At 48.2% G+C, this 27,782-nt stretch overlaps 1 protein-coding gene across 2 annotated transcripts in view; it reads right to left on the reverse strand.

The window, feature by feature from the left end:
• ZHX2 (zinc fingers and homeoboxes 2) overlaps positions 1 to 19,277 on the reverse strand; it is a 158,425-nt gene extending 139,148 nt beyond the window's left edge. For both annotated transcript variants that reach the window (XM_045561852.1, XM_045561851.1), the window contains exon 1: positions 18,678 to 19,277. The gene's annotated coding sequence lies outside the window, so the exon portion shown is untranslated. The remainder of the gene's footprint in view (positions 1 to 18,677) is intronic.
• Between the last annotated feature and the right edge of the window lie 8,505 nt (positions 19,278 to 27,782).

Consider the following 27,782-nt stretch of genomic DNA (forward strand, 5'->3'; position numbering starts at 1 on the left):
TTTAACCACTGGCGTGGGGCCGGGCACTGGGACGTGAAATAGCTTCTCAGGTGAGGATGTTGCCCTGGGGGGCGGAGCTCTACAGGGGTCAAGAAAGAGAACAAGTCCACTCCAGAGTAGAGGTGCGTGAAGAAAGTAAAACAGGAGGTGTGATTTAGCCCAGGGGTTCTCAATGGGGGACGAGGGTGTTGGGACAATTTTGCCTCCTGGGGGACACTTGGCAAAATCTGGAGACACTTCTGGTTGTCACAACTGGAGGGGAGGTGCTGCTGGCATCTAGTTGTTAGAGGCTAGAGGTGCTAACCACCCCACGATGCACAGGATAGACCCCTCGCCCCCACCACCCGCTCCCCCCACCCCCGCCCATGACAAAGAATTATCTAGGCCAAAATGAGCAGAGATAGAGAAATCCTGGTCTAGAGGGACAAGGAGCAGGGACCACTTCAGGGAAGACTTCCTCGCGGAGGTGACAGGGAGCTGAGACCTGAAGGAGCAAGACGTGAATTCCAGCAAGAGCCTACGAAAGAAGCGATGGAGAACACAGAACCTGAAGTGGGCCAGAGTCACCACCGCTCTGTGACAAAGAGACACCAAATGGTTAAACCGCCAAGTCTGGCTCACACCTACCTACCAACCTAAGAAATGCTGTTTGCTAGGGGTGCGGGGGAGGGAGAGGGAAATCCGGTTGCCTTTGCTTGGCTACTTTCACTTTTACGTCCCCACCCCCTTTCCAGGCTCAGAACAGGAAAGGGGGATAGACAGGAAGTTTCAATCCCAATGACCACTCAGACCAGTCCCCAACACCACCTTCAGGCTCACTGACTCCTCTGTTCCCAAAGCATCTCCTACTGCCACCCGCTGGTCCCCAAGAGCTCTAACCTGGGGGTGAAGGCAGGGTTCTTGGGAGACGACAGGCTGCAGACCTCCTCCGGCCCTGGAAAAAGTGACTTTCCAAAAGAAACACGGATCCACAGAGCAGTAAATAAACACGGCATTCCAGAGCAGGAGGGGTGGGAAGGGCAGCCCCTGCCAGCTCAGCCCCTCACTGACACGCCCCAGTGACTTTCCAGCCAGGCCTCTCCAGCCCCACCCCAGTCCCCTCCCTCCCTGTCTCTCCCCTCCCTGTAAATCAGTCACACACCCACTACCTTGGGATCCCCTGGTTTGGGCTAGCAGGAGCCACGCAGAGCAGCCTGCTTGCTCAACACTACGTGGGCTTTCCAAGGGACCGTCACTTCAGTTCTTGGGGCACAATGTGGGTGGAAAGTCAAGTTCTTTCATACAAGGCTTCCAGAAAGGCCTGAGTCAACAGGCTGCTCACGGGAGCCTGGGTGGCACCTGCAGAAACGCTGCCAACCTGGGACTGGTGGACTGCCTGCCGAGAAGAAGCGTGACTCGGAGACTGTAAGGTCATCTTCACTTTACAGGTGGGGAAACTAAGGCCAGAGAGGGGCTGAATGAACTACTCGAAATCAGCAGCTGTGGGTGGCTGGGCAGGGTGACCAAAGGTCTCCTGACCCCTGCTTGTGTATGGAATTTCTCTTAGGCCACATACTTATTCCAGAATTGTAGAAAAGTTCCATGTCAGCTCATCCAAACAGAAAGAGACTGTCTGGAACTGGCAGCCATCTTCCTGCGGACGTGCGCTTGGGGCAGGGGAGGACACTGGGACACGTCTCTGCTTCTCTTCCCAAGTGAAAACATCCCCCTGTGCTCCCAAGGTCCTTGCATATAAGCCCCAGGTCAATCCTGTTCATGAGGACATTTGCCAAGTCCCAACTTATGAAACTTCATTTCACAAAAAGAGTCATTATGGGAAATTTGCAAGAATATGTTTACTTAAGTATTTTATTAAAAATGGTAATTTGCCCAATATGCCCTGTGAATTTTATTACAGATACTCATAATGAAGTAAGTAATTAGCAATAAATAGTCTCTTTCTACAAACCCAGAATTAGGAATTTTTTCATGGATTGTTATTTTAAACAAACTGCCAAATGCTACAAAAACATATAGCCTCTTCATTCACTGAAAGCCTCGGTGCACAGAGTTGATTATCTGCAACTTGAAACTTATAAAACAGACCATCAGCTTCGATGAGTATTTATGCTGTTGGAGTTGTACACAAATACCTGTTCGATGTCAAACAAAAGACTCAGAAAGATTAAACTTTTCAGCTGCATTGTATTTTGGCTGTGTGTGTGTGTGTGTGTGTACCTGTCTACACATGCCATAACGCCACTGGTAGGTTTTGTTTTGTTTTAACAACTCATTTGCAGGCAAGTCCCCCACATGGTTTTGAGAGGGAGAAAATGTTCTTTGTTCTTTAGCTCCTGCATTCTACCTCCTCCTCCCTTCCTTCCCTCCCTTGGGAAAAGACTTGGGTTTTCAGTAACCACTAGCTATTCTCATGATTAACTCAAGCACTTGCTGTTAACCTGCATTTAGTCTTAGCACATGGTGCAGAGATGTTTAATCAGTTGCCAGGACAAATCACCAATATGCCAAGTCTCCAACTGCGTGTGCGTCCCACATAAGGGTCAGTGTGGGTCCGTCAGCACTGCCTGGCTCAGAATTCCACAAATATTTACTGAGCACCTACTCTACATGAGGGGCCGCCATGACAGCCTGGGGGCTCCGCTATGCTGTCAGGGACACAGATACGCCCTCCAGGTCTTTGCAGAAGCCAAGGGCTGCGAGCATGGCACCAGCTTCCCTTGGGAGTGCCTAACAGAGCTGAAACGCCAGGGGCTACCACGACTCTGGCTACAGCTGCTCTGTGAACCCAGGACAGGGGAAGAGGACAGGACAGGATGGGGGCTGGGATAAAAGGGACATAATGGTGACTGGTGTCTTCTGTTGTCAAGGCTATCTGAATTGCAGGACAGACTGACTCTGGCTGCACCAGATGAGCCAGGAGGAACCAAAGAGCATTTTCTTTTCTCAAAAGTAAATTCAAATGCCCATTACTTCTATACAGCAAAGGGGATAGGGCTCTGCAGGATCTCAGCAAGAAGGGAGTTCGCTGTGCCTCAGGACACAGCTGGGCTGCCCACCCTGACAGCTTCTCAGCCAGAGAGCCCGAGCCGTGCAGGCAGCCTTCCTCACTAGATTTCCAGAGGGCCAAGGACCACAGCTGAGTCCTCTACTCCATGGAGATAATCAAGTCACAGTGCTAGTTTCTGGAAATGAAATGAAACTCCAAAACTTAAACCATGAGCTAAAAAAAAAAAAAAAAAAAAAAAGCTGAAGTTCACCAAAAGATTATTTAATAGACATACCTCTCTGGTATTACTCCCACTTCCAACCCCACCCCATTTTAAATGATTAACTTTGTCATAGAACTTTGCATGAAATTCTGATAAAATCAAATAAGAAAATAACAAATAGTGAAGCTTGAGCAAAAAACACAGGGTGCTAGCCCAGGTTCCACTGCTAGTTATTTTGTGGGTGTCATTGACCTTCTCTGTGACACCTCCCTGAACCCTTGGAGCTCAGGGGAGAGATGAGGCTTGTGTCATATCTTGCCCTGGGCACTACTGGTGGTGATAAGGATCAAAAGAAAAGTCTTGTTGTCAAAAGGGCTAGGAGTGGTAAAACATCATATCCTGAACATTCCTCCATGTAAGTGTAGGAGGGAGGGACAGTGCTGGTGTCCCTGCTACACTGTGCTGTTCTGGAGCGAGCTTTAACAGGGAAACATTTAAAAGCAGCAGAGGGACCCTGGGCCATTCACAGCCTAGAGAGAGCCTCGATTCCCTTTCTGAGAAAACCCCCTAGATCTCAAATGTTGGCTTTAATATTGGTTGGCTAACTGTTCACCACAGGAACCAGCGCAAAGCTGGTAACCAGCAAATGCTTGGCTGGTTAATCACAGGATCAGTTGGTTGAAGAGGGTCCCCACTTCCAGAGCTGAGCCCATCTGCCACACGCAATGTTTTCAGAGCCAAAATCCAAACACGCAACCATTTTGGAGCAGGATGCTGAGATCAAGTTCTGAAGTTACCTTTAAAGGACATTTAAAAATATCTAGGAATTTCGACAGAGAAATAAACAAGTCTAGACTGAAAGTAGTGTCTCATTCACCACGGTAGTGCCCTCGTGTTCAGCCTGACACATAGTGGGGACACACAGCAGGTGCTCGAATATTTCCCGTATGAATAAACAAAGTGTTCAGCATCCCTAACACTTCTGACACACCCGGAATGTACAGGCGTAGCTGAATACACAAAAAGCTTTCAAGCACTGGTGTTTAATCCCTGGCCTTTTCTCTGACCCCCACCGCCCTCGAAACTTCACAAAGAGCGTTGGGTTTAGAATCAGCTAGACCTGCCAGTGAAGCCGGGCTCTGCCCCTTTCTCGCTGTGTTGCTTCATCTCTCTGGGCCTCAGTTTCCTCGTCAACTCCATACAGATAATCAGGCCTCACTTGGCAGGAAAGTAACCGTAAGACCTCATAGGCGAGTTGGGTGGAGTGTGCAAATTAATCCAAGTCATTCTGAGAATCGGCCTGGCACACGGAAGCCTCTTGGTAAATGTTAGCCATTAGCATTACTATTGTTATGTTCTGCTCGGCATCATTAGTGCTTGGCAGTAATTAGAGGCTCATTAAATGTTTATTTTCTTTATGCCAGACTGGATGCTCAATGTAAAACCAACTGCAACGGTATTCTTCAACATGTAAGAAAGGTAAATGGGCTGTAAACACTTTTTTTTTAAAATGTTTGGTGGCCTTTCAGGTCCCCAGGACTGCTCCTCCACATCCCATTGGGAGGGACAATTGGGTGCTGGCCTTTGGGCCAGAAATGGCCCTGGACTAAGTGTGAGGAAGCCTCGGCTTAGGTCTGGGCTTTGCCACTGATACTCGTTGCCAGCCTGGTACCCAGTTCACGTCCTGATTCTAGAAGAGCAGGATCCTATTAGGGGCAGCAGGGAACTTCTTTCTGGTTGCCTCAGTGCACAGAGAAGAGAACAAGGCTGAGAGGAGCAATGCTTGGAAGCAGCACAGCCTGGACAGAAACACGTCCTACTCGCCAGACAGACATGTGCTCTCCCCACACTGTCCGGGCTCCTTGCAGTTAGGCAGCATTATAAGAGCAGAAGTGACGCCTTTAAAAAGTCGGAATGTCCCCCTTTCATTTCTCTTTCTCTGCTCGAGCAGCCTGGAAATCAATTGTTTCAAATGACGTGGCTACAAAATTTTGGCAGCTTGGATCCCCTAGTCACAGCTCGGAAGAAAGCTACCTTGGAGAGCTGCTGCCCTTCAGTGGGCTTCATGAGAGTAAGAAATAAACCTTGCTCTGTTAAGCCATTAGGATAGAGGGGCTTATCTGTCACTGCAGCACAGCTTAGCCTAACCTGACCACTCATATATCTCATCTAGTCCTAGAGGTTTCATGTACCGTTGTCACAGAATGGCCTGTAATTCTCTACTACTCAAACATGCACATGCGCACACACACACAAGCATGAGATGGAAATCCCAACAAGACCATTTCCCTACTACACAAGATGGCCCAGTAAGATTATTAAGATTTATTAATAGTAAATTTAGCCTTCTCTCTAAGTATTTTTTTCTTATCTCCCCAGAGAGAAAAAATTGGTGACAAAACTCTGAGAGGACAAGTATCTTGAGGATGAGGAGCTGCATTAGTGCTAAGAAGCACCTTCACAAGGAAAGGGAAAGATGCCCTGTTAGGTCCAGCGGTGTGGTGCTTCACAAGCAAAATCTTAAACTCTGGAGGGGGAGACATGGCCAGTGTCTCTGTATCCTACTTGCTAAGGATTTAACACAGAATCTTAATGTCCTTCACATAACAGCCCTGCACGGCGGTGGGGAAAGTGCATAGGTTCTGATGTCACTCAGACCCGGTTTACATCCAACCTCTGCCTTTTACTGTGTAACTCAGGCAAGTTAATTTCTTGAAGCCTCAATTTCCTCATGTGTAAAATGGGTATAAAAATTTCTACCAAGTGGGGGAGTTGGGTGAATTAAATAACATAAAACAAGGTACAGTATACATTATGCTTGGTTCAATGGCTGGCATATAGGCAGCACTCAATACGTTTGTTTCCTTTCTGCTTAACCACTTTTAAAGTAGAGTTTGGTCTCAAGTTCAGACTGTTATCAGAAAGTTTAACATTAGAAGTAGCAGGAAGACCCTGCAAGGACAGCTGTGATACTGGTCTATGGGCCACACGGGAAGGTGAAGATGGCGTTCCCAGGAGGACACAAAGGATACGGCCAAGCCAAAGGGGGAGTGGGTCCAGGTTGCGCTTGGAGGCCACATGTCAGGACGAGCCAGCGAGGCCTGGCCAGGGAGGCAGGCAGGTTGGCAGAGGTTGGCCAAGAGCCCCTCAACTTGGGACAAAGCTCGCCTGGGACAGAAGCTACCTTGACTGCTACCTGTTACAGAACAGTCCAGGGACTGTCCTTCCAGGCTGTGGCAAGAACCTGCCAGCAGGGGCAGCAGTGAGCAGCAACGCATTCTGCACCTGTGCTAACCCAGCAGCACAGACCTCCATGCAGGCTCTTCTGAAAGAGCCACTGATTCATCTGACCATCCAATCACGCCACAGATATTCACTGGGAACCTGCAAAGTGGGCCAGCCCTGTGCTGGCGCTGGGGACACGGAGATAAACAGGAAGCTCTTCCTTGGGGTGGAGGGGTGGCTCATAGATTTTCAGAGAGGTAGATGTACAAAGAGATCAAAATCCACGAGCTAAGATTTCTGACAGGTTATTTCCATGGCACACTGGACTCTTAGAGGAGAGAAAGCAAATATCTCTAGAGCAGAAATAAGTAGGTTTTGCTGAGCTTGGGGGATGAGTCTTTCTGGGGAGAAGGAATGAAAGGGGAGAGGGGATGGTGCGTTTGGGGTTCAGGGGTCAGTCTGAAATGACTGAAATGTAGGGTATATGGCAGAGAGGGTAGGAGTTACAGTAAAATATGCCTGGTGCGTGGAGGTCAGCTCCTAAAGAGCCACCACGCCAGGATCAGGAACTTGGCCTTGATCCTATGGGTCAGAAGTTACTAACAGGCAGCCTGCAAGTAGACTGGAGAATCCATAAACATTTTTTGAATACCTTTAGACTGGACATATGCTTTCTACTGGACCTACTCCCACCACTTCCTACAATTCTATACTTGAACCCTGCACTCTACCTACAGAGCCCTTAAATGCGTTTGGGTTTATGACCCTGGGCAACCAATGACGGGGGGAGGTTTTTAGGTCAGTGAAACATGAACAGATTTGTGTTTCAGAACCACATGTCAGTGGCGTTTAGGAAGGGAGAGGCTGGTGACAGATGATACAATATGTATTCCTTCCAATAAGACTTCCTCTTTCCCTCTTATTGGAAAAAAAAAAAACAGATGCAAAAAATCTACTCTGGAAGAGTCTCTATTATTTTTGTGCAGTTAGGCCCAGCATGATGTCACCCTCCTATTTCAACACATGTAGACTTTCTTTTATTCGATTCTATTTATCAATTCAACAACTATTCATTGAGTAACCCCTCAGTCAAGGCTCGGTGCTCAGGTGGCAGGGGGTGGGGCTGGGTTGTGGGAATACGCATAAAGAGTTCAGCAAACTCAAGGTCTCATTATGACACCCACACACACGAGAGCACAGGTGGACAAGACAAGACAGTAGGCTTCCAAGACACATGGGGACCCTACATCACAGACGGTTCACGCTCAGGGTGGGCCAGCAGGTGGGTGGCAGGTATGGTGTGTGCACAGGGCTGGGAGGGCAGCAGTGGAGGTCTGACGCCTTTCGTCCCGTGGTCCTGCCAGCAAGCAGCTTTCCCAGACACAGGGACCCTGAGTTTCTGTTATGAACAGAGGTGAGTCCATTTAAACCACATGCACAACCAAGTAGCCTTCGACCCATACGAGAAAGAAGGCTCCTACAATTTCTACCATTTTTGTAACTGACACATCTCCTCTTCATTCAGAAATCTTGAAGTTGATTCCCCAAATCTCTTACCGCAGACCAATTAGTGTTCCCCTCCCTGACCTAAACCCTGAAAGACCAGCAGGCTTGGCTGTTTATAAAGGAGGTCAATGACAGGGTCCCTACTCCCAACTGGAGAAAACCAGGGGGTTGTCCATTTAACAGAAAGGACCCAAGGCCATCCTGTCCCTGGCTCACCTTGGCTCCCATAACTACCATCCAGCAGGTATTTTCTCATGTTTGGGGAGCACAGGAATTGCACTCTGGCTTTGGCGATGTGGAGCCAGACACGGAGCATCCACAGCACAGAGGGGAACCCGTGAGCTAAACTGGAGCCAGTGCTGAGCTCCGTGGCCGGGACCCAGCAGGTCTGAGGGAGCCTGGATGTCCAGTTTCCCTCATCTCAGACCATTTCCTGGTCAGTGGGTGATGACCTCTGTTTTTGTGGAGTGGGGATGGGGCTCCCAGTCACAGATGCAAGGCATAAGGATGTCCCCCAAGCTACAGCGACTTGGAGGCATCCTCATGGCACATAAGGTCAGAGATATGCCGGTGACAACAATGACACCAGCCAGCATTTCTAGGGCATGCCTAGGTGCCAGGCACTGTGCTAAACACTTCAGAGGTATGATTCCCTGTGATTCTCATAGCAACCCCATGAGCAGCGATTTGGGTTTTGCATGTCTAGCTAGGCTAGCTGTGGGGGGCTGCAAATGCACGGTTCTCTAGCCAGACTAAGTACCTTCAGGGAAGGGGTGACAGCATGGTCATCTTTGTGTCTAGCCCCCAACACTGGGCACAGTGCCCTATACTAGGAGTTGGGTGGTGGCACGGGCCAGGACTAGGCACCCAGGAAGCAAAATTTAAGGAAGCTCTCCTTCTCAGGGGCTGACCCTGCACTCGTATGAACCTGAGAGTGGGCACCACCTTACATTTTGCACACTGGGTACCTCATTTGGTTTAGCCTAGTTCTGGCCCTGGGTCAGTCCACCAGCCAGACTGGTGTGTGAGTCCTGCCCTTTCCACTCTGGCCATGTGACCTTCCCTTCCCTTCCCTGTGCCTCAGTGTCCTCACCTAAAATGGGGCTAATGACAATACCAAGGGTTGACAAAGATGTGGCAAAACCAGTACCCTCATATGCTCCTTATGGGAACATAAAAATGATACAGTGACTTCGGCAGTTTGGAACCACAGGACCTAGCAGTTCCACTCCTAGGTGCCTACCTAAGAGAAACAAAAGCACGTGTCACAAACACTTGCACACAAATTTTCACAGCAGCATTATCATAACTGCCCCAAAGCAGAAACAATCCAGTTGTCCATCAACTGGTGAACGGATAACAAAATGTGCTATATTCATATGATGGGATACTACTTGGCAATAAAAAGGAATGAAATACTGATATGTGTTACACTGTGGATGAACCTCAAAAGCATTATGCACGTGAAGGAAGCCAGACACATAAGACCCCATGTTATGTGATTCCACCTATATGAAATGCCCAGAAAAGGCAAATCTGTAGAGACAGAAGTAGGCTAGTGGCTATGTAGGGCTGGGGTGGGGAGGCCAGAGAGAGGGGAATGGAGAGTGGCAGCTAATGGGTACACAGGGTCTCTTTTTGTGATGATAAAAATGTTCTCAAGTCACATTATGGTAATGGTTGCCTAACTCTGTAAATATACGAAAATCAATAAACACTTAAAATGGATGAATTCTGAGTATGTAAATTATATCTCAATGAAGCTATCTTAGAAAATGAGGCTACTGATAATACTTATGCACAGAGTTGCACAATGCCTGACACAGGCAGTAAGTATCCTATACATCATACTTGATGCTTGTTATCTTGCTCAGGTAAGTATCTCCTGCTCAGTTAAAGACTGCCTAAAGTGCCTAAAAGTTCCTTGATTTTTAGGGGGACTTTGGTGGACTAACCTGGGCAGTCACGGTGCTTCTGTGTCCCTTAAGTGATCTGCCTGTGCCCACGCAGGGCTCCCAGTCAGCTACTTCTGGCTGCAGCAGCCGCTGCAGGCACCTGCCTGATGGGGATTAAACTCTTCAAGTCTTGGATTCTGAAACCCTGTGTTCGAGTTCTGGCTCTGTCCTTCATATTACCTACTCCGTTGCTGTGCCAATGACACGGGCTATGGCGTGGGGGTATTTGGAGCATTCAATAACTTGGAAAAAACCTTGAATGAGGGAGCCCACTGGCAAGCCCCGAAGGCACGCCCGTCCTTGCTGTTACCCTCAGCGCTGGCTTGGGGCTCAGCCACCTGTTCTAATCCATACAGGAGGCGCCACAGCCCTCTTGCTGGAGCCACAGGTGCACGGAGGGTAGGAGGGGCTGCACTGTTTGGGCTTTAGGAGGACCATGTGTGGCATAAGACTGCCTGGCTTCCAGAACCTTGGACAAAGGACTTCCCCACTTTGTGCTTCCTTGTCTGATAAATGGGGATAAGAGAATCCCAACATCTCTTAAGACTGTCCGAGAACACCCACAAAAAGCACTCAGAATCGTGCCTACGGTGTCAGTGAGAGCCATGATGATTGCAGCAGCTGTTCTGGTTAAGTGCCAGTGACTGAACTTCCTGAGGGCAGGGACATGGTTCTCTTCCTCTGGCAGGTGCTCAGTGAGTGCTGACTGGAAAGAGGAACAGAGTGGGGAAGGAAGGTGCTATGGTGAGCTGGCCAGGCGAGGAAGACCTAGGGAAACAGAAGGGCCTTAGCTACACTGTGGAGAAGACAGAAAATAATACATGGCCATAGATCATGTAACCTTGGGCAGATTCCCTTATACCTTTCTCAGTTTTCCCAAGCTGGACTAGGGGATCCCTAAAGTTTCTTCCAGCTAGAGTATTCCTTGATCTTACTAATGCACCATGTTGCTATTAGACTCATCCCCCACCCCCAAATTCCCTTCCAGTAATTCCAGAGAACATCATTCCTTGTACCAACAGATCCATAAATCCCATTCTACAAGGGCCAAAGTCAGGCACTGTCCAAGTTCACACTGTCAAATACAGTCCTCGGTCTTTGCAATGTCTTCCATTAACCCACGGCATGGTCAAAACCGTTTCCTTTCTGTGGCTCTGTTCCCCCAAGAGTCTCCGCTCTTGGAAACAATGCGAAGTCATGTGGAGGCTCTGAGCTCTCCTGGACTACTTGTCTCTGGCAGAAGTTCACCACAACGCTCAGAACCAATTCTGTAACACAAAGTTCCCCAGAAAAAAGTAACAGGCAGTTCTACAAGAGATAATGGAACAGCAGAGTGCTCTATGAGGAGAGTTTAGCGGAGAACCAGCCTTTAATCCACTCCTGCCTGGAACCCATCTCTTCTCCTCAATGTCCTGGCCAGAGGGCAGTCTCTTTCTCTGGCTTTGAGCTGTCACCATACCCCTCCATTCTCTGCACCGCCCCCCAACAAGCAAAGGCACCCCCTGCCTGCCAGTGCCAGCTTCTGGCCTTTCCCTACCCCCTCTCCGGGCCACCACCCACCATGAACAGCCATGACACCCAGCTCTGACCCAGCCATGCGCAAATATCTTAAAGGATCCGTTTCCAAAAAGCCAGGGTGCAGTGCAAATAAAAACAAGTTCACACTGTCCTCCTCCACAGCCGGGCCCCAGGAGGAGCTCCCTCGGTTTTTGACTACACCCAAGGGGCTAGGGGAGCCTGAGATGGCTTTGTCGTTAGAGCGAATCAGCCTAGTCTCATTTTAAGAACAGCGGGAACGTAGTATCAACTGAAAGGAGTTTTCTGTGCGCTATTTAACTCAATGGCTCTGCAGCTGGAGAGAGCCATAGGCAGACGTGTTACGATTCAAAGGCTCCCAATTACAATGATCCTCTTTTATTGTATAAAAACAGCAACACAACCATTCTCCACCCTCCCTCCGCCTGCTCCCTCCACCCCCGGCCCCCATTGGCTGGCAAGGCTGCTCCGCATCCCAAGAGCAGCACCCAGAGTCTCCTGGGCTCCAACTTTGCAGTTCCCAGCCCACTGGGGCTCCTTCTCTCCAGACCCCGGGAGGAGAAGGCGGAGAGGGTGCAGTGCCCTGCAGACATTGACAGAGGCTTCAGAATTGTCTCTTTTTGGGGCGGTGCTTTGGGGAGGCTATAGATACACATGGATTTGTAATTCTCTCCTGTTTTGACTAAACGCTGTCACACACACATGTGCACACACATCCATGCACGCAGGCACACAGCCCTACTCCCCTTATTGGAAAAGCAATCAGGCTGTCCCAAAGAATGATCTAAAACCATTCCTTCCCCCCACCCCTCCGTCCAGGCTGATGTGGGGCTGGCCTCTGGGAGACTTACATGCAACTTCACAAACTTCTGGAACCAGACTGATCTGAGTTCAAATCCTGACTCTGCTACCTTCGCTCTGTGATCTTGAGCAAATACTTAACCTCTCTGAGCTTTCTTCTCCTATCTTTAACGTGGATTGTATCACTGCTCTTAATTTACTCTGCATGGTCAGATGCAATGACATAGTGAATGGGAAGCGGTTAGCAGAGTGCCTAGCAAGTCCTAGGTGCTTAATTTTCGGAGCAGTTGCTGTTTTTAACATGGCCAACACTGTGTGCTTGTGGTATGTCCGCGTATGTGAGGAGCTTTGTGCATCTGGGTGTGTAGGGAGCTTTGTATTTGTTCAGTTTCGCCAGCCAGAGTTAGACAAGGCTGTGGGGGCACAAATGCCAGGCCTGCTGAGGAATGTTTTTCTCAAGTCTTTCTGCAACACTGGTTTAAACCGGCACCTCTGTAGTGCATGCATGTGTGCACACGCACATGCTGCTTCCTCCTTGACTTAAACTTCTGGTCCCTCCTCAGTTGTCTGAAGATGCTTGGGAGCCCAGCAGCTGCAGCTGTAGGCATCCAACCAGGCCAGGCAGAACCTGCAGCCCAGGAACTCTCGTTCACAACCTTCCCCCTACATTCCTCAACAGCAAGCTCCTTTCTCTCACAAGTGGGCTCTGGGCCCCCAATAGGGAGGATTACCTTCCGAAGAAGGAGCTAACTCAATTTGGCCACTTCCTCAGGCCCCAGATACACGATCTATTCCCCACCCTGAACTTGACAGCAAATGGTTCCCAGAATTTTGCTAGTTTCCCCCTGCAAGATAAAGCCAGCATGGGCTTCCCACTCTTCCGTCCCAAACCAAGCCTGTGCACTCCTAAAATATACCTCTTACACCAAAATGAACGCCTGGGCTATACTCCTTAATATTGATCCCCCATGGATTCTGTTATGTGTTAAATATTACTGCAGAGAAACAACACTGTATAACCAGATTTAATCTCCACTAAGTGTTTCTAGTATCACGGGGTAGTGGGGAGAGAAAGAGAAAGAAGGGGTGTGAACTGTGGCTTTTAACAGGTAAATTGTCCACCAGCGGCACAGAGAGATCTCAGCAAGAAAACTGTTTCTGGCCCTTTCTTCTCTATTCCACTTTAAAGTTTGGGAGAAGATTGTTATACCGTTATCAGGACTGTTCTCCTTGGGGTCTGTTACACACACATACCCACCCCCATGGCCAACCAACCCCTCTTAAATGCATGATTACCAGCATAAGAACAGGAAACAGATTGTGGGTAGATGTTCTAACAATCACAACCTGTTCAATGCAGGGTGGGGGCCTCAGAGAAAGGTGGGGGAGGGGAAACAGGAGGGAAAATTTTTTTCCGTTAAAAATGAAACTGCCTTGTCAATACTGAAAAACAATGTCCACCTTACTGGATACCAGTGGGGCATGTGCACAGCCAAGCATCCTTCCAGAACAGCGCTGTGTGGATTTGGCGGTGACACAGCATATTGTAGTACCTCAACACCACACCAGCGTCTCACTGTGATATTCCCAAGACAGATTTCCATTTCAACAGTTGCTCCGACTCGCCACAAGATGAGTGCACGTGTGTACGGGGCAGAGGGAGAGGTAGGAAAAGGAATGGCGACGCGATGGGACAGTCAGGGTCCCGGGATGCATGATAAAGCCCATGCATGTTAATGACTTGGTGCCTCTACAGTAAAGTCACATCTGAGAGCTGGCGGCAGTGATGATGACGACGGTGGTGATGATTTGTTGAGCACAATCCTGTGTCAGGCCTTTTATAAATTTCTTACGTTTCACAATAACCTATACAGCAGCCACTAAAATTATCTCCATTTCGGGGATGAGGAAACAGGTTCAGAGAGGTAAGTAACAGCCCAAAGTCATAAAGCTAATATAATAAATTGAGCAAAGACAATCAGAGATGTGGGTCCTTGCTGGAGAAATCTAGCGTGGGGAATCTGATGAGGGGAAGGCCTCTGAGGCCCTCTGATATCCTGTCCTTGATGTAAAGCAAAGGAGAGGATCATGATCAGCGTTATCCTGCTGGTGAGTGCTGGAGCTGCCGCGAGGTCCCGGGAGTCCCAAAGTTCTGGGAAAAGCAAGTGTGGTGTTTGCAGAGTACAGGGTACCCTTTCCAGCTTTTTCAGTTCCACCAACTGAGTTACCATGAAAGGAAAGCTGGTTGCCTCCTGGTAACAGCTGACTAACATCAGGTTAAGTCTGGATTCTTATTGGCAGGACCTAAAAGCAAATCTCCCCACCATCCCTCACACTTCTTTATTGTACACTGTCTTCTTTTTGCCCTAAGGCAAAACTGGTCCCTTGCTCTGAAACTTTCCAGAACTCATTTTATTTCAAACAAAAACCAAGCTTGTCTTTCTGCACAAGGTACATTGCTGCCAGACTTAGTCTTACCTTCCTAAAACACATGACAATTCCACCTGGGAAACCTGCCATGGCTCCCTAGTACCTTTGGATTAAAAGCAAACCTACTCAAGGTTCAACCCCCAAGTCTGGCATCATCTTTTTGCACAACCTTCCCCACAGCCCCCTCTTCACCTCCCCGGGATGCACATGGCTCCCAGGTTGGTGTTACTTTCACCAGGAACACCTTTTTTCGCCTTCTCATCTTAGGCAGCACATGCTCCACCTGCCAACTCAACCACCGTTCCTCCATTCACCCTTGCAAGTTGAACCCCAATTTGTTCATGGCAGCAGTGTGCCTAACTTGATACTTGACTGCCCTCCCTGGCAGGTTTGGGTCACCAGGGCACAGCTCTGGTCAATGAGCTAAGGACAGAAGTCCCTGGGAGGGGTGTCCCTTCCCAAAAATAACAGTGAGCAGTACTAGGTAAAAGCTCTTTGCCCCTCATTCATCCTTTTTTTCTCTTTCCTGGAATGAGAAATGAGGCCTGCAGAGGCAGCAGCCACCTACCTGCCATAAGATGATAAACCTAAGGCCAAAGCCCTACGCTCTAAGGAAGGCAGAGTGGAAAGACACATCCTGGGTTCCCAATGGTACAGCTGAGGCATCGTCCCACCCACCCTGTTGCTGTCTGACACAAGTAAGTCCCCATCTGGTTAAGTCACCGGTGGGCAGGATTTCTATTGCCGGCAGCTGAATGCAGTGATATCCGATACACCTCCAGACATTGTTCCTCCTCATTCATGGGTCAGTTCAGCTGCAGCCCCCTCTAGGAGATCCTCCATGAGTCCCTCAGAGCAGAATAATCACATCCTTCTTTGTGCTCCCACAGTATGTAGTTACTTTTCTCAATTATAGCACTTATCTAATCCTGCTTGATTTGGCCTAATGAGTGTTTCCCTGCGGTCTGCTCAAACTCCTGGAGGGTAGGGGGTCTCTATTCCACCAGCATCTCCGTGATGCCTGGAGCGGGGCCGTACAAGAGGTCAGGGGGCCTCGATCTCCCAGGCATCTCCATGACGTCTGGTACAGGGCCCTGCATTGCAGCAGTGAAGTGCACGAGTGCTGGGGGCTGGCACTCAGCTTACTGGCTGTTTGGTCTTGGGCAAGACAGCTAACTTCACTGTGCCTGCACTTCCTCATCTAGAAAAAGGAGAGACTGAGAGTACTTACATCACAGGGTTGTCATGAAGACAAAACAATCTAATGATAAGCACTGGGGATGGTGCCTGGCATATAAAAGTGCTTAATGACTATGGGCACTTACTAGCATAAGGAACATTATAGTTGCTGAATGAATAAATAAATCAACACACAATTGCTAAAAAAATGAATAAAGGAATGAAATCCAGGTAAATCTCTGAGTTTAGAAGCCAGGGCAGTGGCTACTGTTCCCTCGATACTGCCTGGACATTTTCATCCTAACTACAACTTCCCATATCTGGGAGCTGCTACAATGGACTAGCTCAGCTCATGAAGTCAGACCTGGCTTCCAAAACTGACTTCACTTTTTGCTGTGTGACTTGGCAAGTTTCTTCACCTCTCTGAGCCCTGTTTGTAAATTGGGGATAATAATAGTACTTAGTTCATTGGGTTACAGTGAGAATTAAGTGATAAAGCACTTAAAGTACACAGCATCATGCCTGGCAGACTGTACCAGTGTTAGCAACTGTTATCAAACATTGTCATTATTCATTTTGTTCAATACACAGCATCCTACCCAATCACATGGTCTGAACGTGGATGAGACACTTGGGGCCGGGTCAACTTTCAGCATGTCAAGAAGCACTGCATTTACATCATGGGGATACCCTTTTCTCAGGGCCAGCAAACAGCAGTGTTATTTTGATTTTTTTCCCTTTAGATGATGATTAATTAATATATCTGATTTACCCTAAAACCTCAGCCTCCTAAGTTTCCCCTTGAGTGCCGTTAACTTCAGGTAACAGCAAACCTGGCTGGAAGGAAAGGTACAAGTGCATCTGAGAACAATGGAGGAGCAGAAGCTTTAAACAACAATGGTATTTCCTCAGGTCAAAGGTCCTGTTATTGTCAGTGACACATTTCAATCTTACTTGTAGATTTTTTTCCCTTCTGGACTTAAAAGAAGATGAGTATACAGCTTTATGTAACTTTCCCTTTAAACTGAAACCTTTACGTTAGTCCCATTCAACCACTTGACGGCTCCATTAATCTATTTTTACTATTAAACGTGCCGTTTTACAGGATATTTATTCCACTTGGTCGTCATCCAAACGCTTTTTGACATTACTGCCCTGGGACTGAACTGCTTAAACTCGCTGCCCTCATACATAGAAAATCACCTTTTGACTCAAATCTTGAAGAGCTCTCAGAACTTCAGCCCCTTCAGTTCTACAGGCATTAATTTCTGCCCTGCATAAAGAAGTGAGTAGGTAAGTGAGTGTGTCTTTTAAGAGGGTAATTGTGGAAGGTCTGTGCAACCAAAGGGGTGATAGGGAAGGATTCCTGCCTCAACACCCTGCCCCGCAGGGCCCGCCTCAGGCCTGGGGAGCTGTGAAGTTTGAAAGAGAACCTGAACATCAGAGCAGGTTGGGGAAGAACTCTGGGGCCTGAAAAGACAGTGTCCCTGGGGTCCAAGCTGCGAAATGACTCTTTAAAGGGGGAGGGGTTCAGAGAAAGTCACTATTTATCGACCTCTCTCCTTCTCCACGCTCCAAACAAAAGGCCACTGCAAAACAGTTGAAGGCAGAGACCCCACTGGCTTTGAAGCCTCTCAGTCAGGTGGAAGCTTGAGCAAATCACAACTTGGCTTCCCTGTCAAGTTTGCTCCCCAGCCTGACGAACCCTCCTCCTCCTCCGCCTCCGCCTCCCAAGCTCTGCACAGCTCCGAGGCCAAAGGGACCGTCCTGTGATGCTTGCTGGTTTCCAACTTTCCGCTCATCTTCCTCTCCGCAGCCTCCCGCAAAGCGGCCGGGAAAAGGGCAAGTTGGCAAAGCTGAGGATACCAAGTCCCGGGGAAGCCACAAAGAAGCTGCAACACCAACAAAGATTAACCTCTTGTGGGGCAGACGAAAAGCGCCAGCCGCCGGTCAGGGGGCGAACGTGGGCTCGCGCGGGCAGCAGCGTGGGCCAGCCGGCCGCCAGCGGCAGGGCCCGGGGCTCGCGGCCCCCCACGGCCCCCGCCCCCCGCGGGCTCCCCGGCACCTGAGCGGGGCACGGGGACAGCGCCGCGCTCCGGCCCTGCCAGCGTCAGGTAGCTCGGCGGCCGCCCGCGCGGCGCGCCCGCTGCCTGCAGCCACCGGGAGCGACGAGAGCAGAGGCAGCCTCAACCCACGGCGTCATGCTTCCTGCCACCACATTACGGCGAATCGTCACCGGGAGAGGGGAGAAGAGGGGAGAGCGGGGGAGGGAGGGGAGCGAACACACGCAGCCCCCAGCCTGCCAAAACGCGCGGAGACGGGGCCACGTCCCGCTGGCGTCCCCGCGGGACCTGCCCCGTTTGCACAAAGCGCCGCAGTTTGGCCAAGAAGGGAGGGAGACGGCCACGAAATAAATAAATAAAAACAGTCGGGTCTACGTAACGCCCTGTCGAAAGCGGACGCCATATTTTTTTGTGGCTTATGTCGACATAGGGAAACGTAGACATGTTTTTCCTCCTCCTCCTCCTCCTCGGTCTGGCTCCCATTTACCCAAACTTGTAATCAAAACTCTTAAAAAAAAAATCTCCTTCTCTCTCTGTATCCGCTTATTTCCTCCCACCCGCAAAAGAGAGCCTGCACACCCCCTCCCTGTCCGTCCCCCCCTTCCCAGTCACAAACCCAGCCAAGTCCCATTAACAACACATTTTCGGGAGCCGCGGCGACGGCGGCGGTGGGAAAGTTGGGCTGGAGTGGCCGGCGCCCGGCGTGCGGGGCTCGGGGCTGGCGGCGCCGGGCGCGGGGCGGGGGGGCTCCGCGCCGAGGCGAAGTTTCTTACCTGCGCCGGGGCTGGGAACGCGGGGACCCGGGCTGGGAACGCGGAGACGCGGCACGGGCGTTCCAAAATGGAACTCTGCTGGCTCCCCCCACCCACTCCCCACTCCCCAGCGGGCGCCCGGCTCGGGCTCCGTGGGAAAGAGGGGGAAAACCAGCCTGCCGGACAGACAGACAGACAGAAAGAGCCCCCGTACGGAGAACGGTGGCCAAAATTTTAAAAAGAAAAAAAAAAAAAAAGGAAAAAAAGGGGAAAAAAAAATGCCTCGATCAGTGGGGAATCTACGCCAAAACCCACATGATCTGTAACGTCAGCATGCGTATTTGCATACGATACCACCACCCGAGCTGCCACCCGGGCTCGGGTTCCGCAGAAAGTTACAAAGTGAAATTCAGCCCCCTCCAGAGACGCCAGCGAAATGTCATTTTCAGGCGGGAGCTGGGGGGAGGCTGGCCCTAAAGGCGCTGATTACCGGCCAGGGCAGGGGGGGCAATAAATTAACTTAAAAGTCTGAGCCCAGTAACGGACTCGGTGGAATTTCTGCGAGAAGAGGAGGGGGAGGCGCGAGCGAGATCATTGAATATTAAGCACGATCCGGCGCGCTGGCCGCGGCCAAACCCTGTCGGTGCAATACCCATTTTCTTTATGAAAAGTTCAAGGTGTCACTGATGAGCTCAACAAACTGTTGATCCTGAGCACGTGGAGTGGCTAACCGTGGCACTGAGGGGCGCGCTCGCTGGCCCGGCTCCGGCAGCGCCCTGGACCCCGCGACCCTCCGCAGTGCGTGGGGCTGTGCCCGGGTGGGGCCGCCATGCGCCCAGGGCGCTGCCTCCGCCTTAGGACTCAGGAAAATAATAACAATTTAGAATTATTTTAAGCGAGACACATTTTACTCCCGGAATAGTAATGAGAGGGTTTGGAATAGGGAGGGGAAGAAGGAGTCCCCACTTATATAACGACTTGAAGTTAGATCACTTTTGCCGGGGAGATTCCGAGATTTCCGCTCGCGCCAGGTCTGAGGCTGGTTAAAGATCCTCAAACTTTTTTCCTTAAGAGCCAATAAACAAACAGACGCCCCAGGGGCCGACTTAAACTCTTGTCGAGCCCGCGATGGCTCAGACTGGGAGAAATGCACACCCCTGCGGTGCTCGCATGGAAGTCCCTGGGAAGCGAGGCGAGTCACTTTCGGAACTGCGACTCCGGCGTTGCGGGCAGGAGCCGCTCTCTAACCGCGGCCGCCCCCAGGCTCCCCTCGGGCGCCTTAGGGCAAAGGCGGGCCAGGATCTCGCCGCCCTTCGTCTTCGGCCTCGGAACCGTGAACTTGCCTTCCGGGCGCCGCGCGCCTGCATCAGTGTTAGGCTAAAAAGCCCTAAGGGATTGGAGACCCGCAGGACACTTCGGACCCTCATGCTGCAACCTGTCTGCGCCGCGCATTCCCGCCCCGACGGACCTGGTTTCCCCCCAGCGGGCCTGTGGACGCTTCATCAGCTACCGGGTGGGGGTGAGGGGATGCCAGCTGAGGTTTAGTTTTGACCCTCTGAATGCAGCGAGAAAACAAAGGAAGCCTGGGGCTGGGAGACTCTGCGGAGTCCCCGCCCGCCCTGCAGATTAGCAAGCAAGGCGCGTCGGGGCTTCCTGGCTAGCTCTGCTCTGGGGAATTAGAACGAACTCTAGCGGCCGTTTGCGACTCGGCTCTGGGCGCGAGGGCAGCAACAGGTGGCCGTGTGCAGCGGAGTGGCCAGGGGCGAGGACCGGGACTGGGGTGGGGATGTTTGTCCTTGGGGGCTGACTGTGTGGCTAACGCGCTGGATGACCCTTTGGCATTTTCGTTTCCTAGGCTGGGGAGAAGGAAGTAGCTAAAAGATTTTTCTGAGGTCTCCCCTAGGGCTCTCATTTCCTGGACACAACCCCTTGGCTCCTCAGAATTTTTTTTTTATAATAAAAATAAAAATAGCTCATATGCAAAACTTTCTTGCTAGCCTGCACCTGTTTGTTCTGTTATTGCTGATGTAGGGTTTATTTGTTTGTTAACAGCCCATAAAACAAGGGGGTCTGCGTGATGTTCCCAGACCTGAAAGGCGAACTGGCTGGGTTCTTACAGGAGCCTTTTAACTTGATGGCTGTAATCCAGGTCGTGCTGCGTCTTTCTCAAACTCATTCGATACCTACTATCTAAGCACCTAATCTGGTTAGGTTAGCTTCTAAGCAAGGTTGTGCCAGAATAGTAAAAGGAAAAGAAAAAAATGGAAAAAAAAAAACCCCACCAACTTAATTTTTACATTGCTTACCTTGTTATGCCCTTCCAGGTCATTCCACTCGCTGCCCCCCACCCCCTTTAAAATAAGCATAGTTCTCAGTATGTTTCCATGGAAATCACCCAAGCCTTAAGGAAGCTATTCCTATTTTGAGACTGCACCTTCTCTTGGTGATCAATCACTGGGGAGGTTTTTGTTAAGCCAGGTTTCCCTTGCCTCCACCTCACTGCCACTTGCAAGGAGGCTGGGTGGGGCTGGGTGAGAGATTGTATATGGGGTGGGAAGGGCCAGGGTGGAAGGAAGCCAGGTAACTCTCTGGGCCATCTGCTGAGTTCTTGTATCTTCACAGCACTTGAATCTCATGGACACTAGCAGGGGTGAGGGGCTTCTAATATGCGGCAGTGTCTTTAAATTGTTCAAAGCTTAGCATGGATTGAACTGTTACCATACTAAAAAAAATAGCAAGGAGTAAAACAAGGGTGACTTTTGCATTAAGTGCTATGATCACAGTTTGCTTTAGGTGTAGATGTAGACAGAGTAGCAGAACCTTATCTGATAGGATTCAGGAGCTTTGGAATCAATATTGCTCAACACTTAAATGTTCAGCCAGGAGGTAACATATGCCCCTTTCACTTACAACTTACTGGTCAGAACTAATCACAAAGTTACTCATTAGAATCCATGGAAATGTTACGTGCCTGGAAATGGGGAGAATTGGAAAGATTTTGCACTAATATAACACTAATGACTATCATAAATAATATAGGAGTTCACAAGTATTGATCATTCACTATGTGCTGAGCCTTTTACATGTATGATCTCATGGAATCATCGCAAAAAAAATCTATATTTTATCTTTATTTACAGATATGGAAGCTGAATTACTGCACCTTGCTCAACATCACTCAGATTCTAAGTAATAGAGTTGGGATTTAAACTTAATTTTATCTGATTCTAGAACATTTACTCTTAAAACACTCTTCTCAACCATCATTAGATTTAATTGGTCCCCTATTGTTGGGCATTAGGTAGTTTCAATTTTTTACCAGTGGACAGCCTTGTGCCAAACCTTTTCAATCATCCGTGATTACTTACTTAGGATAAATTACTAGACAAAATATTGCTTGGTTGAAATATACACATATTTCAAGAGTAAAAACCCTTTGCAAAAAGTGAAAGCTTCAGGAGGTATAGTAGATAGTCTCCTACAATGGCTTCTGTCAATCCTATCCCTCGCTTTATGAAAAATTCTAAATTACTAAGAGGTGGAGTTTGTGTCCCCTCTCCCTGAATCTAGACTGGTCCTGTGATTGCTTTGGATGCATGGAAGTGATATTCTGAGACATCTGAGCCCAGGCCTTAAGAGACTGTCAGTTTCTGCTTCTTTCCTCTTGAAATCCTGCTGCCATGCCATGAGAAGCCCACGCTTCATGGAGAGGCCACCTGGAGGAAAAACCAAGGTGATGGGGGCAACAGCCCTCTGCTGAGATCCTGGCTGACACCAATCAGATCACACTTTAGCCATCTTGGGCGCTCCAGCCTAATTGATCCTCCAGTTGACTACAGTTCCAGACAACATCACATGGAGCAGAAGATCCATCCAGCATAACCCAGTCAACCCACAGAATCATGAGATTTGGGGTGGTTTCTTACAGAGTGATGGGTAACTGAAATGGTGTTATTATATTATTCATTTATGTTTATTTGCACATGTATCTGAATATTCTGGCTCTACTTTCCATGGAGTTCTGCAGGATGTATAGCATTCTGAAATCACAAAGAAGTCCAGGACAAAGTATAGAGGGGCCTTTTGGTTTATGATGCCTCAGCTGACCGCTCTCTGAATCAAACTCTTTTCTTAATATAAGTCAGTTGTTACAAAACAGCTGGATTCAGCCTGAGGACCCCTCCCCCACCGCACAGGTCCCAGATCCTAAGCAGATGAATACTCTTAAGTAACATTTATCAAGCACAGATGCTCAGCAGGTGCTGGAGTTATGCTCCCGTTTGGTGTTGCCAAAAGCAGAGGCTTCCATTCTTTAGAGATACACACTGTGATGGGAACTCTAAGTGCCCACTGTGTACAAGGCCACCTGGAAGGTGCTTCTCACACTTTGTTTCATTTACTCTTCACAACAACCTTTTGAATAGGTACATTGTCTCCTTCATTTGTAGGAGGAAAATGAGGCTCATAGAAGTTTATGAATTATCCATGGGGAATATACAGCTGATAAGTTAGAAGCAGGACTTAATCCCAAGTTTGATTGACTGCAAATTCTGCCTGCTTCTCATTACACCTGTGACCCGAAAATTAACTCATTTGGAAACCACCTTCGCCATTTTTTGTTACAGAAGCAAATATACTACCTGTGGTATTATTTATTTAACATTTCATTTACATTGATTCCCATTTTAAAAACTTAAATGCATTTATTTGATGATAATAAATTTGTCATAATAGAAAAAAGAAAATCCAATACTGATTACAACAAATGAAAGACAGCAGTGAAAATAATCCCTAGAAACAAATGTCACTATTAAGCTAGCTAGATACTGTTATTTGCAGAAGGTGGAGCCTGATAGGACAGGTGTTAGAAAGATGTTAAAGACGGCCTCAAACTTAGACATTTTCTTGAGCTAATCAAAAGGAGGGGAAGAAAATTGAAAAGTGATAACTTTCTCAACCACTCAGGGCTGTTTCACACTGCATCCCTGCATCATTTAAAACCATCTCATGGCCACACATATTACTGGTGGGACATGTTTCGTATTGCTGTTACCTGGCTACCTCTCGTAGTTTTTCACGTATGAACCAGTTATAATGTGCTGCCTCTGAGAGCATAGGGATTGGTGCTATGGATTGAATGTTTGTGTGCCACCCCCACCCCCTCTAATTTTTATGTTAAAAGGCTAATCCCCAAGGCTATCCTATTGGGGGTGGGGCCTTGGGAGGTGAATAGGTCACAAGGAGGGGACCTTCACAATGGGATTGGTGCATTTGTAAGAGAAGACACCAGAGAGTTTTATTCCTTTCTCCCTTTTCTCCACCAAGTAAGGATGCAGTGAGAAGGCTATCTGTAGGCCAGGAAGAGGGCTCTCCCTGGAACCTGACCATGCTGGCACCCTGATCTTGAACTTCCCAGCCTCCAGAACTATGAGAAATGAATTTTTGTTGTTTAAGCCACCCAGTCTCTGATTATTTGTTATATAGCAGCCTGAATGGACTAAGACAGTTTGAGGAACTTGAAATGCTGTAAACACCAACTAACTCATTTCCCTGGCTCTGGTTGCTACCTCCACTATCCATGCTGTCACCAAAGTACAGATCTTGCTTGGTCACTTCCCTGCTTACAATCTTTTCTTGCTTCTAAACTCTTTAGGATAGCATGTGTCACCTTGCATAAACTCATCCAAACCAGTGTTTCCAGCCCAGTCTCCTGCCTCTTCTAATCTTGTCCTCTGAGATTCAGCATCACTGGGTTACTCGTCCCTCTCTAAAGTTTCCATAGTCTTTCTCATCTTGGCAAATGGTGCACTCTCTATCTGGAATACCTTTCCTCCTCCTCTGTGCTTAAAGACACAGATAAAAATGTCACTTCTTTGGGAAGCCTTCCTGTACTCTTCCAAAGACAGTTATTCCTGCCTCCTCTGAAGTCTTACACAACATTGTACTTTCCTTGACTTAGCTATTATTGCCCTGTAATCTCGTCTCTTCTTTGTATTTGCCATATCCACTTGATCATAAGTCCCTCATGGGCAAGTATTTTACCATAGTCATCCCTGTCCTCATTTCTTGCTTCACATGGTAGACAGAATTCAAAGATGCTCTTCAAGATTCCCAACCCCTGGTTCTCCAATCAACCATGAATCTAGATACTGCTGTGAAAGGATTTTATAGACGTTATTAAAGTTTCAAATCATTTGCCCTTAAATAATAAAGATAATGAAGATTATCTGGATAGGTCTAATCTAATCATATGAGCCCCTCTAAGAATAGACAGTTTTCTCTGGCTGATGGCAGAAGAGAAACTCAGAGACATTCAAAGTGTGAGAGGGATTTTACATGAGGGGGGTTTTCTGTTGCTACGATGGAGTGGCCCTGTAGCAAGGACCTGAGAACCACCTCTAGCAGCTGAGAGCAGACCCTGGCTGACAGTTAACAAGACAGTGGGGACCTCAGTCCTACAACCACAAGGAAATTAATTCTGCTAATAACCAATGAGCTTAGAAGAATACCATGAGACCTAGATGAGAATTGCATCTCTGCTGACACCTTGATTTCAGCTCATTGAGACCCTGAGCAGAGAATCTAGTTGTACCATGTCTTCGATTTCTGACCTCCAGACATTGTGAGATAATGAATTTGTGTTGTTTTATGCTGCTAAGTTTTGGTAATTTTTTCACAGAAATAAAGGACTTATAAAGGATAGAAGCTGAGTACATGTTTGCTGAATGAATAAATGAATGCAAACATGCGTTATTCAGTAGTCATAAGTGACATTTAAGGGGAATGCTTTTCCCTACTCCTCGTTTCCACAAGGAGGGGCTTTCTGTAAGAGCACTGTTGCCTCTCTCTCTCCACCTCTCCTCTCATAGGCACTCCTCCTGAGACCCTGGGTCTGTTTTGTTCTGGGTCTTAGCACGGGTGGGGGCACTCCAAGCAGCGCTATCTTCACCTGTGTGGGCGTGTCAACTTCATTCTGGGTTCTGTATTTGCAGCCCATATGGCTAACAGACTATTAGTCAGCTCGGGCTGCCATAACAAAATGCCACAGGCTGGGGAAACTTAAACAACAGACATTTATTTTGCCACAGTTCTGGAAGTTGGGAAGTCCAAGATCAAGGTGCTGGCAAGATAGGTTTATTATGAGCCATCTTCTCTTGGTTTGTGGGCAGCTGCCATCTCACTCTGTGCTCACATGGCCTCTACTTTCTGTGTGTGGAGAGAGAGTGTGTGAGAGAACTCTCTAGTGTCTCTTCTTATAAGGGCACTGATCTCATCAGGTGGATCCAAAGACCTCATTTTCAAACACCATCACATTGGGGGGTTAAGGCTTCAATATTTGAATTTTGGGGGAACACAAATATCCAATCAGTACCACTCTACCCCATATCCCCCCAAAATTCATGTCCTTCACATATGCAAAAATATATTCATTTTGTTCGAACAGCCCCAAAGATCTTAACTCATTCCAGCGTCAACTCTAAGGTCTAGAGTCTCATGTAAATATCATTTAAATCACACATGAGTGAGAGTGAAAATACTATTCCTCCTGGGGCAAAATTTCTCCCTAGTGGTGAACCGGTGAAACCAGATAAGTTATGTGCTTCCAAAATACAATGGTAGCACAGGCTTAGGATAGACATTCCCATTCCAACAGGGAGAAATCAGAAGGAAGAAAGAGGTGATGGGTTCCAGGCAAGTCTCAACTCTAACACAGCAAATTCCACTAGCTCTTAAGGCTTGAGAATAATCCTTTGTAGTCTGATGCTCTTTCCTCCAGCCCACTGGGATAGCAGCATTTCTCCCACAGTTCTAGGAGGTGGTCCTGCCCCTCAGCTCTGCCAGGCAGCTCTGCTCCTGGTGGAGGCCACGTGGCCCAATGAAACCAAAGCAGTCATCCTGATGATCTCTGATTTGCCTTTGGGGTTATTTTCCCCTCTTCTTGAAGAATAAATAGCACACATTCACAGCTGAATGGCTCTATTGTTCCATCTTGTCAAACCCAAGAAGTCCAAGAGCCTTCCTTCATTTTGTCCTTCTTCATCTCCTTTGGTTCAAACTAGCAGTGTTTCTCTTTATATAATTCTACAAGCTCTTTATTGTGTGATAGTCCAGCCACATTCTCAGTGTTCTCTTCAAAACATGCTTCCTCATTTTGTGCAATATGGATAGGCTGAGAATTTTCCAAATCTTCTAGTTCTGGCTCTTTTTCACTTAGCAATCCTTTCTTTAACTCATCTCTCTCTCTCTCTCTTTTTTCATTTTATAATACTATATACAATTAGGAGGAACCAAGTTGCTACTTCAACACTTTACTTAGGAATGTTCTCAGCCAAATATCCAATTTAATTGCTTGAAAGTTCTACCTTCCAGAAAAAACAACAACACAGTTGAGCCAAGTTTTTGCCACTTTACCACAAGGATCACCTTTCCTCCAGTTTCCAATACCATGTTCTCTCACCTCTTCCATCTGAGACCTCACCAAAATGGCCTTTGCCATTCATACTTCTACCAACAATTAATGATTGCTTATGTTTTCTCTAAGAAGGTGGCAGCTTTCTCTTCAGCTCTCATCTTTTCTTTTTAAGTACTCACCAGAATTGCCCTTCACATTCACATCTCCAGCGTGCACCTCAAATGCTCTTCTACCCTCTGCCCACCACCCAGCTCCAAGGCCACTACCACATGTTTAGGGATTTGTCACAGCAGCACCCCACTCTTAGTGCTAAGTTCTTATTAGGCAACTTGGACTTCCATAACAAAATGCCATAGACTGGGCGGCTTAAACAACAGACATTTATTTTCCTACAGCTTTGGAGGCTGGTAAGTCCAAGATCAAGGTGCTGGCAAGTTAAATTTCATTCTGAGGCCTCTTTTCTTGGCTTTTAGGTGGCTACCATCTCATTGTCTACTCACATGACCTCTTTGTATACCATGGAAAGAGAGAGAGAGAGAGAGAAACAGAGAGAGAAAACTCTCTGGTGTCTCTTCCCATACGGGTGCTAATTCCATTACGAAGGCTGTACTCTCATGACCTCATCTAACCCTGACTACTTCCCAAGGGGCCCATCTCCAAATACCAAAACATTGGGAGATAGGGCTCCAACATATGAATTTTTAGGGGACACA

Source organism: Lemur catta, chromosome 9 (genome assembly GCF_020740605.2).
Source record: "Lemur catta isolate mLemCat1 chromosome 9, mLemCat1.pri, whole genome shotgun sequence".
Classification (NCBI taxonomy): domain Eukaryota; kingdom Metazoa; phylum Chordata; class Mammalia; order Primates; family Lemuridae; genus Lemur; species Lemur catta.